This window comes from Jaculus jaculus, chromosome 2 (genome assembly GCF_020740685.1).
Source record: "Jaculus jaculus isolate mJacJac1 chromosome 2, mJacJac1.mat.Y.cur, whole genome shotgun sequence".
Lineage (NCBI taxonomy): Eukaryota > Metazoa > Chordata > Mammalia > Rodentia > Dipodidae > Jaculus > Jaculus jaculus.
In genome coordinates, this window is record NC_059103.1 from 71,761,341 (window position 1) to 71,775,419 (window position 14,079).

Here is a 14,079-nt window from a genome sequence, read left to right on the forward strand (position 1 = left end):
ATAAAATTCTTATCAATGTCCCAGTAACATTCTTTTCAGAATTAGAAAATATGTATGTATGTTTGTGTGTGTGTGTGTATATATATATATATATATATATATATATATATATATATATATACACATACATACATACACACACACATATGATGTGACACCAGAATAGTGGTCACAAGGGAGCAGTAAATCATGACCTGGAGGGGGGCATTGTTAGGCTAGGAAGGGATAATGGCCATGCAGTTTCTTGAGGAATTGGATAACCTAAATTCTTATGTCTCTGTTGCATTCCTGCTGTCCTTGGTGACTCTATTTTGTTCTGACCTAACATTCCAGCCTTTTGTTAATAAGAGACGAAGGTTAATTTTTCATGCTGGAATCATGATGCAGTCAGTGAGTCTCCCTCCAGGACAGGTGATGAGGACACAGTTTTATGGTGGCTATAGGTGGTAGAGTGGTGAGATTGACAGCACCAGTGTAGCATATTGTTACTTGGTACTAAATGAAACAGAGACTTCTTTCATACCATCCCTATATTGAGCTGGCTTCTGGGCAGATGCTGACAAACACCTGTTACACAGAAGGTGAGGGAGATGGGCTCTGGGCATTCCATGAGAAGACAAAAGGAAGAATAAAGGAGCTTGTTATTCTGGTCAACAGCTATGACGTAAAAATGCCAGGCATGAAAGGAGGGTGAGCATTCAGAGGTGAGAGATAGAGGGTTTGGGGCAAGAGAGAAGCAAGAAGTTAGTACTGTCCCATCATCTCCTATGGCCTTATGACCCAAGACCACGGACCAAAATATTGGTTGTCCTTCTAACTACAATGTTTCCAATTGATTTTGGCTTCTACATATGGTTATTAATCATTCAGAGAGACTGTACATATACAATTAGCAAAACAGATTAGTTAAAAAGAGTGCAGAACATATCTGGTTAGCAAAGCAGAGAAGGTTAGAGAATGACACAACAGTTTAAAATCATTCTAATTGATATTTAAGTTTAGTTGTCAGGTGACAGTGTAAGCTATAATTAGGACATAGAAAGCATACACATTCTATCTTTTAAGTATCTGCAAGTTTTAAGTATAGGAAGAACATTTTAGTAACCTAAAAACAATATTTTATCAATAACTTTAAGAATATTGATTTAATTTAGAAATTGTATGCTAGGAAAATGAAAAGACAGTATAAAAACCTAGCATCTATATTTGAAACAACTTTGGCCAGTCTGTATATTAATGCAAATACCAATTACCACCCCCCCCAAACTGGAAATAGAACAACAATTTAAGATTATTTTTTAGGGCAGGAAACATGTCTTAAGCATCAATATTTCTATAAGCAATGAACTTAAGATGCCAGAAATGAGACAATTAATTAAGTGAAACCTTGACTGAAACTGATTATTCATAGCCCCAGAATAAAATAAATTTGGTCATTGTTGAGTTAAGCAAGCCCAGTTTTAAAATACATTAGAAACAATGTGACAAACACAAAGTAAGTTTTTTTAATAAGTCCCTTTTGCCATTGAACAATTTTAACCCTGCACAAAGATCAGTTCTAAATGGATCAATGTGTAAGTCCAGAAACACTGAAAATCAACTAGAGAAGAAGATAAGTAACACCCTGGGTATTATAGGTAAGAACTTTCCGAAGAGGACTACCTAACACCAGAATCAGTTCAGAAATATCTACAAGTTGGACCACATGCAATTAAATTTTCTCCAGTGCAAAGAAACAAAATGAACAGAAAGCTTACAGAAAGGTAAATCTGCAAGGAGTTGATATCCAGAATATATAAAGGATGGCAAAACCAAAACAAATACAAAATAAACTACCAACAAATAAGTGGCCTAATGTCAAAAGCAAACAGTTCTCAAAATGAGAAATACAAATGGCCAACAATGTTCAGCATATTTAGCCATCAGAGAACAGCTTTGAGGTTTCATACCACCTCAATCACAATGGCTACCAAAAAAAAAAAAAAAACAAACTAATGACAACCAACAGTGGACAGTGGAGAGATTAAAAGGAGAGAGGACCTCTCTTGTTTAATGTTGATGATGGTAGTGTCAATTGCTGCACCCACTATAAAGACCAGTATGGCATTTTCCTGAAAAGCTAAAAATTGAACAACTGTTTGAACCAAGTATACCACCCCTGGGCCCTACCACAGAGATGCTTATAGATCCATGTTGCTTGCTTCTCTAGTCACAATAGCTAGGAAGAGGAATCAACCTAAGTGTTCTGATATCAACTGATTGCCAGCTAAAGAACATATGACATGAAAATTCAATGAAATAGATAGAATTAGAAAAAACCTATACTAAGTAAGGTAACCCAAGACCAGAAAGACAAAAATCAAATGTGTATCCTAACATGTAATGTTTGTATGCACATAGATAAGTAGGTGTATTACTAATGCAGGCTATTATTTGGGAGAGAATACCACAAGATAGTAATAAGAGGTGATAGGAAAGGAGAAAGGATGATAGGAAACATGCAGCATGAAAGCAGAGAGGACAATAAATTGGGAATGGAGGATAGAAGGGGTAGAAGGAGGTGGAAGAGCGAGAGGAAAAAAAAAATGTTTGAAGACATCATAATAAAATAAAATAAGGCATTTGTCTGCAAAGCCAAAGGACCCCAATTCAATTTCCCAGGTCCCACGTAAGCCAGATGCCCATGGTGGCACATGCATTGAGTTCATTTACAGCAGCTGGAAGACCTGGTGCACCCATTCTCCTCTGCTGCTGCTTCTGCTTCTCCTTGTCCTTCTCTTTCTCCTTCTTCTTCTCCTTCTTCTTCTTTCTCCCCCCTCCTCTCTCTCTCTCTCTCTCTCTCTCTCTCTCTCTCTCTCTCTCTATATATATATATATATATATATATATATATATATATATATATATATATCTCCACATATATATACACACACACACATATATATATATATATATATCCACACACACACACACACACACACACACACACACATATATATATATATATATATATATATATATATATACACACACACACACACACATATATATATATATATATATATATATATATATATATATATATATATCCACATATATATATGTGTGTGTGTGTGCTTCTTTCCCTCTTGTTCTCTCAAGTAAATAAAAAGAATAATTAAAAAATTAAAAAACTTGAACTCTTTGTATGCTGATAAAAATAAATAGATAAAATGAAAAAATGAAAGAAAAATAAAATAAATAAATAAATAAAAGGAAAAATGCCTCAAGTAGTTCAAAACAATAAATAATCCAAAGACAAAAACATTTTCTGGACAAATAGAACTAAAACAAATATTACAACCACTATCTTCTCAATACATCTAAGGGAATTTTATCCCCCTACAGCCAAGGCATATATGTCATGTTTTAGATATGATATATATTGTCTTTGGGAAGGTAACGTTAATAATAGTCCAGAAGTTAAACTTGGAGAAACAAAAAACAACTTTCATATAATCTCATTTACAGAATTCAGGTTGATTAAAAATGACACAAAGAGGGCTGGAGAGATGGCTTAGCGGTTAAGCGCTTGCCTGTGAAGCCTAAGGACCCCGGTTCGAGGCTCGGTTCCCCAGGTTCCACGTTAGCCAGATGCACAAGGGGGCGCACGCGTCTGGAGTTCGATTGCAGAGGCTGGAAGCCCTGGCACGCCCATTCTCTCTCTCTCCCTCTATCTGTCTTTCTCTCTGTGTCTGTCACTCTCAAATAAATAAATAAATAAATAAATAAATAAATAAATAAATAAATAAATAAAATTTTAGAAAAATGACACAAAGAGATCAAGTAAAGTATAGATGTAAATATTTAAACTTACTTCATAATGGAACCATTTTAGATGATTTATGCTCATAAGCTCATTTGTACTCAATTCTAAATATATAGCAGGCGAAACTTTGAAAAAATAATCTGGCCCAGAAACCTAAATACAGATTTCCAGGGAGGATCACAGGCTGCTTGCAAGCCCAGTGATGTAAGTGCTAGTCTCTTGCTCTATGAACATGGATAATGGACTTGGACTTAGCTGTTTCCCAAAAACCAGTCAATAGGGTGCATTTTATATACAACCATATAATTATAAGAGTGATAAATGCAATGAATTAATTAGGAAGTTATTTTCTAAAGCACCAACACAGGCAAAGAAGGATTAAACATCTTTACCATGATGAAATTACCATAAAACTTGAAAGTGGTTTTACAAAGATATGGGATTTTCCCAAGTATCTGGCAACTTAAATTGCTTTGAAAGGCTTAAAAAATATCAGCACAGCCTTTTCTGACTGCAGGAGTTACTGTGGGCATTGCTTTCCCCATATATTTGTGTGAGCATTCGCATGCTTTAGGTCTTATCTGTGGTTTATGCTGAGTCTCTGAGAAAAAATTGTGCAAGGGATACACACTACCTTCACTGGACTTCACATCATCCCATAGAAACAGAAGTCTTACCTTCCACTCATTTTGGAAGAATAAGTTTAAAATTTTGAAGTAATTAATAACTAGACAAACTGATAAATGGCTAGTAAACACGTAGTGAGAAAACCTACCTAGGAATTAGAAATTTAGATGAGCTTGAGTTATGATAAATAGTAAAATTGGTTATTATTAAAGGATTGAATTTCTAATGTGAAGTTATTCCATGTTAAAAAGTGGTTTTGATTTTAAAATAGTCATCAAACATTTTTTTTCTTCTTGATTATTCAAATCTTTTAACCTGGTTACTAAAGAGTGAGATTGCAAAGACGTATTGTATAAAATGTTACACTGCATAAAAAAATAGACTTTGCTAAGCAACATGTCTAGTACTGTTTTATGATGAGCAATGTGGTGGAGAATAATGGATTATCTTATTTTCATTCAAGTAAAAATAAGATTTTCTAAAAGAAATCTAGCACATAGGGTTTTTCAAGTTAACTTTAGTGACTAATGCCTTCTTGCTTTGATATTACATCATCATTATTTTCCTAGATATAACTTCTCTTTGCCTAGAACTGTGCTTTTGTAACTTAATTAGATATTGTCTTTGCCTGGAGTGTTCGTTAAAATAAAGATTTTTGGGCTGCACTGTTGATGCTCAAGTTCCTCATCTCTAAGGTCACGCCAACATTTAAACTTCTAGTAAGTTCCACATGATGAAAATGACCTTGGTTAGGGGATCATACATAGAGAACAGATGGAGTCAAACATGATCATGATATCCCTGTTTTTAAAACTACTGTCTAAACTACATTGGCTAGTAGGAGATACCCTAACACAAAGCCAGTTTATAAGAAAGTGCACCAACTCACTATACCCATAATCACATATGAGTCAAAGAGATCGTGACTGAGGGAAACCTGGAGTCTGAAGTGCTGCATACCCACACCACCAACCAGTAGGATACAAGCTGGAAGATGCCATTGCTATGTTCTCTTGTTCATTTCAGTGATTATTTAACTCTCATGGAAAAATAAGGTACTTTATTGTTGCCATTTCCTCTTTCATCTTAAGAAATATTGGGTTATTGAATGTACCTGATATAAGGGTACCGTGTGCTTTTTGCTCTGAGTCCATATGTTAACTTTGTAAAACATGGAGAATGTGGGAAAAGACAAGGGAGGATGCTCTCAGGGAAGTTTAATGATGAGAATGCTTAGGTAATTCTCCTCAAAGTTAGATTTAAGTTGAATTGAAGATTGAAACTTTATGAAAAAGGGGGCTGGAGAGATGGCTTAGTGGTTAGGACATTTGCTAGCAAAGACTAAGGACCCAGGTTTGACTCCCCAGAATCCACTTAAGCCAGAGGCACAAGGTGGCACATGCATCTGGAGTTTGTTTGTGATGGCTATGCGTATTATTATTTTTCTTTCTCCCTTCCTTCCACCCTTCCTTCCTTCCATCATTCCTTCCTTTGTTCCATTGTTTTTCTTTCTATCATCTATATATCTATCTACCTCTCTCTCTCTAAAAAAAAATACAATAAAATATTTTAATACTTTCCTCAATAAATCTGCCATTTCTATTTATATCTTCTTTGGGGGAAAGATGTTATTTTCTCACTAAAATAATACTACTGATATGACTAACTCCCATTTATTCAATAGTGAAAAACAAAAACTTTAATAGGAAAATTTTACAGCCCAAATACATCTAAAATTTCGAAGCTAAGGGCTAGCTCTATGCCAGATTTTTTCAAATGAAATTCATAAGAAAGATGAGAGAATAAAAAATTCAACCAAAAGAGCATTATTTTACTTGAAGGTATTTATGCATATAGTAGTCCTGTCAAAGTAGACCATGAACTAATGGAGATTGATCAAAATTAGTTTTATCAGTAGTTTTTGCTCAGAATAAATTCTATTTGTGAATTACTCAAGATTTTGAGGCATAGCATCCTTAGAACTGTGCTTATCATGCAGTTCATCTGCCCTGACCAATGAAGGATTGCTGCACTAGATGGGGAAGTCACTCCTCCCATTTACAGGTTAAAGACATTCAGGTGCTTCATACCCATCTGGTCAATAAAACTGCAATTTGAGAAATGTTAGAATTTGATTAGTTATAAGTTCTTAGACTACAATGAAGATTTCATTAATAGTAGAGTTGATGTATTTCCCCCCAAATTTCTGAGAAACAAGGAGGGTGATAGTTAATCTCTAGTTATGAATTTGGAATTATTTAGTATCACCATTGAAAGAAACCTCTTTGTATGTCATTAAACATTTTTCAAATAATATTGAGGCAGAAAAACCACTCTAACTGAGGGTGGTGTCATCCTGCGGGGTATATACAAAGGTCCTGGCCTCTGTAGAACAGTGAAAGCTATTTGAGCAGCAGTGTTCATCACTTTCTGCTTCATTACTGTCATTTGAATGTGACCAGATGCCTCAAGCTATTGTCACCGAGCCTTCCCCACCATGGTGCACTATAACCTGGGACATGCAGCTCAAATAAACCCTCACTTAAACTCATCTTTGTCACATTTTGTCCTAGGAATTAGTATGTAATTAATACAAGGGGAATATACACCATACATGTAAATACTTTTTGCCTTTTCTAAAGAAGAAAGCAAAGTCAAATTCCAATGTACAAAGAAGAGTTCTTTTATAACCATTGGGAAAAAAATAAAGTATTTCCAGTCTCTTCTCTCTCCTAAGTTTTCACAGTACAATCATCAAATACACAGAGATGTGGTTTGTATATTTTCACATTCCACTTTCCAATATAAATGTCCTTTATAAAAAGACATGTAGATTCTCCAAACAAATAAAAATTACAACTAAAAGCATTAAAACAACTTGCACAGATTAATGGTGTGCCTAAATAAATTAGACAGTCTTATAATAACAGGAAATATCTTTCAGGTGAAATATTTCAAGAATAATTCAGTTTAAAGTGCACTACTTCACCAGTGATTGCCCTGTACATAGTAATGTTTATTGTCTACAAAGGTAATTAATAAACTCAGCTTGGCTGTGCTTGCATTGCATTGTGTGGGACACCATGTTTCTAGCTTCATCAAAGAAATGTCAAGTACAAATCTATCAAAGCCAATCCTTAAAAAGTGGAGGCAGTTCATTCATTCTATATCATGAAAACTTTTACTTTCTCCAATTAAATGAAAATAAAAGAGCTAAAGATAAAAGAAGAAAGTAGCATGGCATCAAAACACATATTTTTTCTTAGTTTTCAGATTTGTCAGTAGTAAAATACTTATGGAAATAGGGAATTCCATGTTGAAGGACAGTGCATGGGCTCAAAGGCATATGTGGTTTTTATTTTTTTTTATTTTGTTTTCATATGCAATTTTTGATATTTATCTTAAGGTCAGAAATATCTATAACCATGGATCTGACTGTGATATTGCCACTTGTTCTGGGTTCTCAGCTACTTTTTAAGTGGTGGGCTAAGAAGATAGCTCAGTTAATAAAGAAAGTAGTTATTTTACAAGCTTGAGTATGTGAGTTCAGATCCACAAACTTCAAATAGCAATTAAAAACTTGTGAAGTGATAATATCCCTTTTGCACATCAAAATTTGACAAGGGTGGTTGGCAAACTTTTGGCATACATGGAGGCACTATTTATGATGCATTGTGTGAGTGGAACTGCCACATGGATAAAGATATCTAGATATTAGTTTGTACAGTTATTCCAGTCTGTATCATCATTTCCTAATTACTTAACTATTCTCTATGTTTAACATATTCTTCTCTATAAAGGGCTATTTTGTTTATGCTTTTAGTGAATATGTACCCATTTTTTTCAAGGCACATCCTTTGAACTATCAGACTAGAAAGTTATATTTAAATTGTCCCTGATGCATAGAAGAATGAGTGGGTACATAAATATATGATGAAGTGTTGTATGAAAGTTCTAGATAAAAATTCCATTGATCTGGAAACTAAGACAAAGATCTTGCTAAGATTAAATAAGAAGTACAGGTAGAGCTTCTTTGAATTCTACTCTATGAATACACTGATCTTCCTTAATCATCTGGTAACATAACACCTCTAACTCACCTCTGCTCATCAAGTTAGGCTTTCTGAATTTACAAATTCATCCCCAATAATTACCATGAAAGCCAAACCTTGCATATTATAAAACAATGGAAATGTTCTCTGTGGTAATACATTTTTCAGATTTGTGTATGCATTACTAAAAACAAAATTGTAAAACTGTTCAAGACCAGACCCACAAAGAAACTCCATTCATATCACCAACCATTCTTTTTTCTTGCTTTTGCCTCACTCTGAACAATACCAAACCTTGTCAACCAGTAATCAATTTTTCTGTTTCTGAACATGTTGGATATTTTAAACAATGAGTAGCAGGAAATATGTACTTTATTATGATTCCCTTCTTTTATTTAATATGTTAGAAAATTCCTATAAATAATAGGAATATATACTATACATGTAACAGTATGTATTGCTTATCACCTCATCATTTAATAGACACTTAGGATTAATACTCTTTTTTGGCTATCAAGGCACATCATAGTTAAAACACCTAACAATGAAAACAAAGAAAGAATCCTAAAAGCAGAAAGAAAGAAACAACTCATTACATACAAAGGTAACTCCATCAGAATTGCTTTACATTTCACAAAGGAAACCCTGAAAGCCAGAAGTGCCTGGAATGGAACACTTAAAACAAAACAAAAAAAAAGGCTTCCAACCCAGGTTACACCATCCAGCATAAGTATCCCTCGTAATAGGTTGTGAAAGAAACTTTCCATGTAAAATTCAATTCTATGATTATATGAACACAAAGTCAAATGTATAGAGAATGGTTCAGGGAATACTCCACACAGAAGAGTCAAATAACCAATCTCAAGAGTCAACAAGAAGATCACAATAACCAAAAATAGATCAGGCCCAATATAGTACAAAACACCAAAAAAAAAAAAAAAAACACTTTATAATGAAAGGAATTAATTTCAACCTCACAGTAATAACCTTAAATATTAAAGGCCTTAACTCACCCATCAAAAGACACAAGTTTTCAGGGTGGATCAAAAAATGGACCCTTCTATATACTGTCTTCAAGAAACCTACCTCACCACTATAGAGAAATAACTTCCCAGAGGTGAAAGGATGGATAATGATATTCCAAGCAAATGGAAATAAGAAACAATCAGATGTTGCTATATTAATATCTGAAAAAATAGACTTGAAATCAAAAGGAATGATAAAGGACAAAGAAAGCCACTTCTTTCTCATCAGGGGAATGATTCAACATCAGAACATCACACTCATAAATACGTATGCATCAAACAAAGGTGCATCACAGATTATACAACAAAGACTACTTAACAACAAAATAGAAATAAACATCAACACTATCATAGCTGGAGACTTCAACACCCACTGTCATCAATAGACTGACCATCCAAGTAGAAAATCAAGAGGACAATAATAAAGTTCAACAATACCATACAGCTACATGTATAGCCTTTATTGTGTTGAGATATAAATCTACTGAACTTTCCACCCCAACTCTACAGGATATACATCATGAATTGGAAACTAAAGAAACAATTTTAAAAATCAATGAAATGAAGAGATGGTTCTTTCTAAAAATAAACAAGATTGATAAACCTCTGATCAAGCAAAACACAAAAACAGAAGTCTCAAATTAGCAAAAAGAAAGAAAGAAAGAAAGAAAGAAAGAAAGAAAGAAAGAAAGAAAGAAAGACAGACAGACAGACAGACAGACAGACAGACAGACAGAAAGAAAGAAAGAAAGAAAGAAAGAAAGAAAGAAAGAAAGAAAGAAAGAAAGAAAGAAAAAGGAGAGGTCACAACAGACATTAATGCAATTGGGAGAATCATTAGGACATAATGCCAAAAACCTATTCCACAAAATTGGATAATATGGGAGAAGTAGATAAATTTTTAGCACATTCAACATACCAAAACTAAACTCAGAGCAGATTAATCTCCTAAACAAACCTATCAAATCTGTGGAGATTGAAAAGGCAATCAAACATATCCCCAAAAAGAAAAGTATAGGACCAGATGGTTGGCTTTTGGCCAAGTTCTATCAGCCTTCATTGAAAAACTAAAACCAATTTTTCTCAAAATGTCTCATATAATTGGAAACCAGAGAATTGTCCCCAATTACTTTTATGAAGCTAGCATCACCCTAATATGAAAATCAGATAGAGATGGAACTAGAAAACAGAACTATAGGCCTATATCATTGATGAATTTAGATGCAAATATCCTAAACAAAATCCATGCAAACCAAATTCAACAATGCATCAAAAGCATTATCCACATTGGTCAAGTAGGCTTCATCCCAGGGGTTCATGGGTATTTCAACCTTCAGAAATCAGTTAATGTAATACAACACATAAATAAACTTAACCATAAAAACCACATGATCATCTCAATTTATGAAGAGAAGGCCTTTGACAAAATACAACATACTTCATCATCAAAATGCTAGAAAGAATAGGGATGGAGAGTTTATATCTCAACACAGAAAAGGCTATACATAAAGCACCCAAGACCAAATAATATTTAATGAGGAGTGACTCAAGGAGTTGCCACTGGGATCAGGAAAAACACATGGGTTCCTACTTTCACCACTTCTTTTCAACATAGTACTAGACCTACTAGCCCAAGCAATAAGACAAGAGAAATAAATAAAAGGAATTCAAATTGGGAAGGAAAAAGTCAAGTTAGCCCTATTTGCAGATGACATGATCCAATATATAAGTGACCCAATAGTCTGCATTTCAAAACTTCAAAAGGTGATTAATTCCTTCAGCAAAGTGGGAGGATACAAAATCAATACACAAAACTTAGTAGCTTTTCTATATGAAAAGGACAAATATACAGAGAAAGAAATGTGTGAGGCTGTCCTATTTTCAATAGTAACTAAAAAAACTTTGAATGCTTTGGAATAAAATTAACCAAGGATGTGAAATGCCTATATAATTAAAACATAAAAAATCTCAAGAAAGAAATTGAGGAGGACTTGAGGTAGAATTATTATTGTGAAAAAGGCAATTCTATGAAAAGCAATATACAGATTTATGAGAAGAAAAATAAAAATGCCAGCATAATTCTTCACAGAGACAGAAAAAATGTTCTCAAAAATCACATGGAATTGCAACAGGTCTTCGATATGCAAACTTATCCTCAGGAGGAAAAAAAAAAAAAAAAAAACACCTCTGCAGGCATCACTATACCTGATTTATAGCTATACTACAAAGCCATAGTAACAAAAAGAGCATAGTGTACTGGCATAAGAACAGAAACATAGAAAATTGGGATAGAATTGAAGACTCAGACCTGAGGTCATGTAAGTACAACTACTTGATCTTTAACAAAGGTGCCAATACTAGACTAGAGAAAAGACAGCATCTTCAACAAATGGTGTTGGACAAATTGGATGACCATATGTAGAAAAATGACACTAGACCCACTCATCTCTCCACCCACAAAAATCATGTCCAAATAGATTAAAGACCTCAACATGAAAATCGTCTCCTATTGGAAGAAAAAATAGGAGGCAGTCTTCATGATATAGGAGTGGGGAAATACTTTCTGAACAAAACCTCAGTAGGACAAGAAATTAAACAATCACTCTACCAATGGGCTCTCATAAAGCTAAAAAGCTTTTGTACAGACAAACACACCATAAGCAGAGCCACTAGACTGCCCACTGAATGGGAGAAATTCTTCACCAGCTATACCACTGACAGAAGCCAAATATCTAGAATCTACAAAGAATTCAAAATGAACTGAATAATAAAAAAATCATACAGCCCACTCCAAAAGTGGGGCAGAGAACTGAACAGGGAGTTCTCAGAGGAAGAATTACAAATTGCTAACACACAATTAAGAAAATGTTCAACATCCCTAACCATTATGGAAATACAAATTAAAACAACCATGAGATTCTACCTTATTCCAGTAAGGTTGACAATCATTAAAAAAATCTAACTATAAATGTTGGCAAGGATGTGGGGAAAGAAGAACCTTCATCCACAATGTAAACTTGTATAACCACTATGGAAATAAATTTGAGATTCCTGAAACAGACCAAGTTATTCCTTTTCTGGGCATTTATCCTAAATGCTACATGTTTTACTAAGAGATATTTGCTCAGCCATGTTTGCAGCTGCTCAATTCATTATAGCTAAGAACTGGAATCAACCCAGATGTCCATCATTGGATGAATAGATTTAAAAAAAAAAAGTTGTGGAACATTTACACAATGTAATTCTACTCAGTAATTAGAAAAATGATACAATGCAATTTGTAGAAAAATGGGAAGACTTAGAACAGATCATACTCAGCAAACTCGCACAATCATAGAAAGACAAATGTTGCATGATGTCTGTTATCTGCAGTTCGTAACCTGGATGTTCTCGAGTTGCTATCATACCTAACTGGCAACTGAAGGATCAGGAAATAGGGATGGAAGGGATTTGGGGGAGGGGGACAAACACAAAATTAAATCCAAAATGAGTTTATACCATAGAAACCTCTATCCTTAGAGATAGCCTAAAAATATAACCCTAAAAAGGAGTAAGAAGGGAGCACCTGAAAACTGGGGCTCTGATGAGTGTGGGATGAAGCCTAAACTTAATAGGAATTTTTTTTTCTTTTTTCTGTTTCTGACTTATAACTCCCAGTACCAGTGATTGCTTTCTACCGACAATGAACCGTTGATGGAGAGAGCTAGAGGTCTCCAAATCAAGATAACTTTCTGTCAAAGCACTTGGTTGAAGCCTCAGGCAAAAGTTAAGACCCTACTGCTAAAGACACTATATACTGCTGACACAGAGCATGGAGAGACCTGGCTGGAATTCAGAACAAAGCCAGTTCCCAGACAGTTAGCCTGTCTAGTGATGGAAGGCTTTAAATGTACTACTGGTAGAAAATGGCCAACAACAGTCTGAGCAACCAGAGGTGGAAGCTAGAAGTAAACACTCTGATACTTATGTACACAAGACTACAATGGCATACAGCCTCAGTGGGTAGCCACTAGCTTACTGATTGGCTAAGAAATTTTCTCAGTGTAAAGGATCACATATCTAGAACTGGGAACCAGATCAGAATACAATGGAGTTGAAGATTATGTTCTTTTGTTCTTCAGTGTCACGCTCTCACCAGTCTTTGGCTAAAAGAGGGGTTACATACATCAAATTCTCCCTAAATTAATAATGCTTATACCATTTAAACTATGCTGACTTCACTCTCCATTGGAGAATCTGTTCTTTTTCAGAAGGTAGCAAGACCAAAAGATATAAACTACCTCTTGCAGTTCAGCCAAGCCACAGCTGAATCCACAGAGGAACTGGAGTCTGGGTGAGCAAGAGTGCTGCTTCCATGCTATACCTGATAATTAGAACCGGGGTGAAGGAGACAGACACTGAGGATACTCAATACCTATCAAAGCAGAGATCCAGAGGCTCGAAAGTGCTTGCTCATCACTGAAGTAGACTTAAAACTCACCCACTACAGCTCAGGGAATTTTCTGGAAGAGGGGTCAGTGAAATTGTAAGAGCCCCAGGTTGAGATATCATGCCCAGGGGCATTTCC

The 14,079-nt window shown here is 34.8% G+C and overlaps 1 protein-coding gene across 3 annotated transcripts in view; it reads right to left on the reverse strand.

Annotated features, from left to right (window-relative positions):
• Positions 1-14,079, reverse strand: part of Sntg1 (syntrophin gamma 1) — a 922,134-nt gene that overhangs the window by 812,672 nt on the left and 95,383 nt on the right. The gene's annotated exons all lie outside the window — the stretch shown is intronic.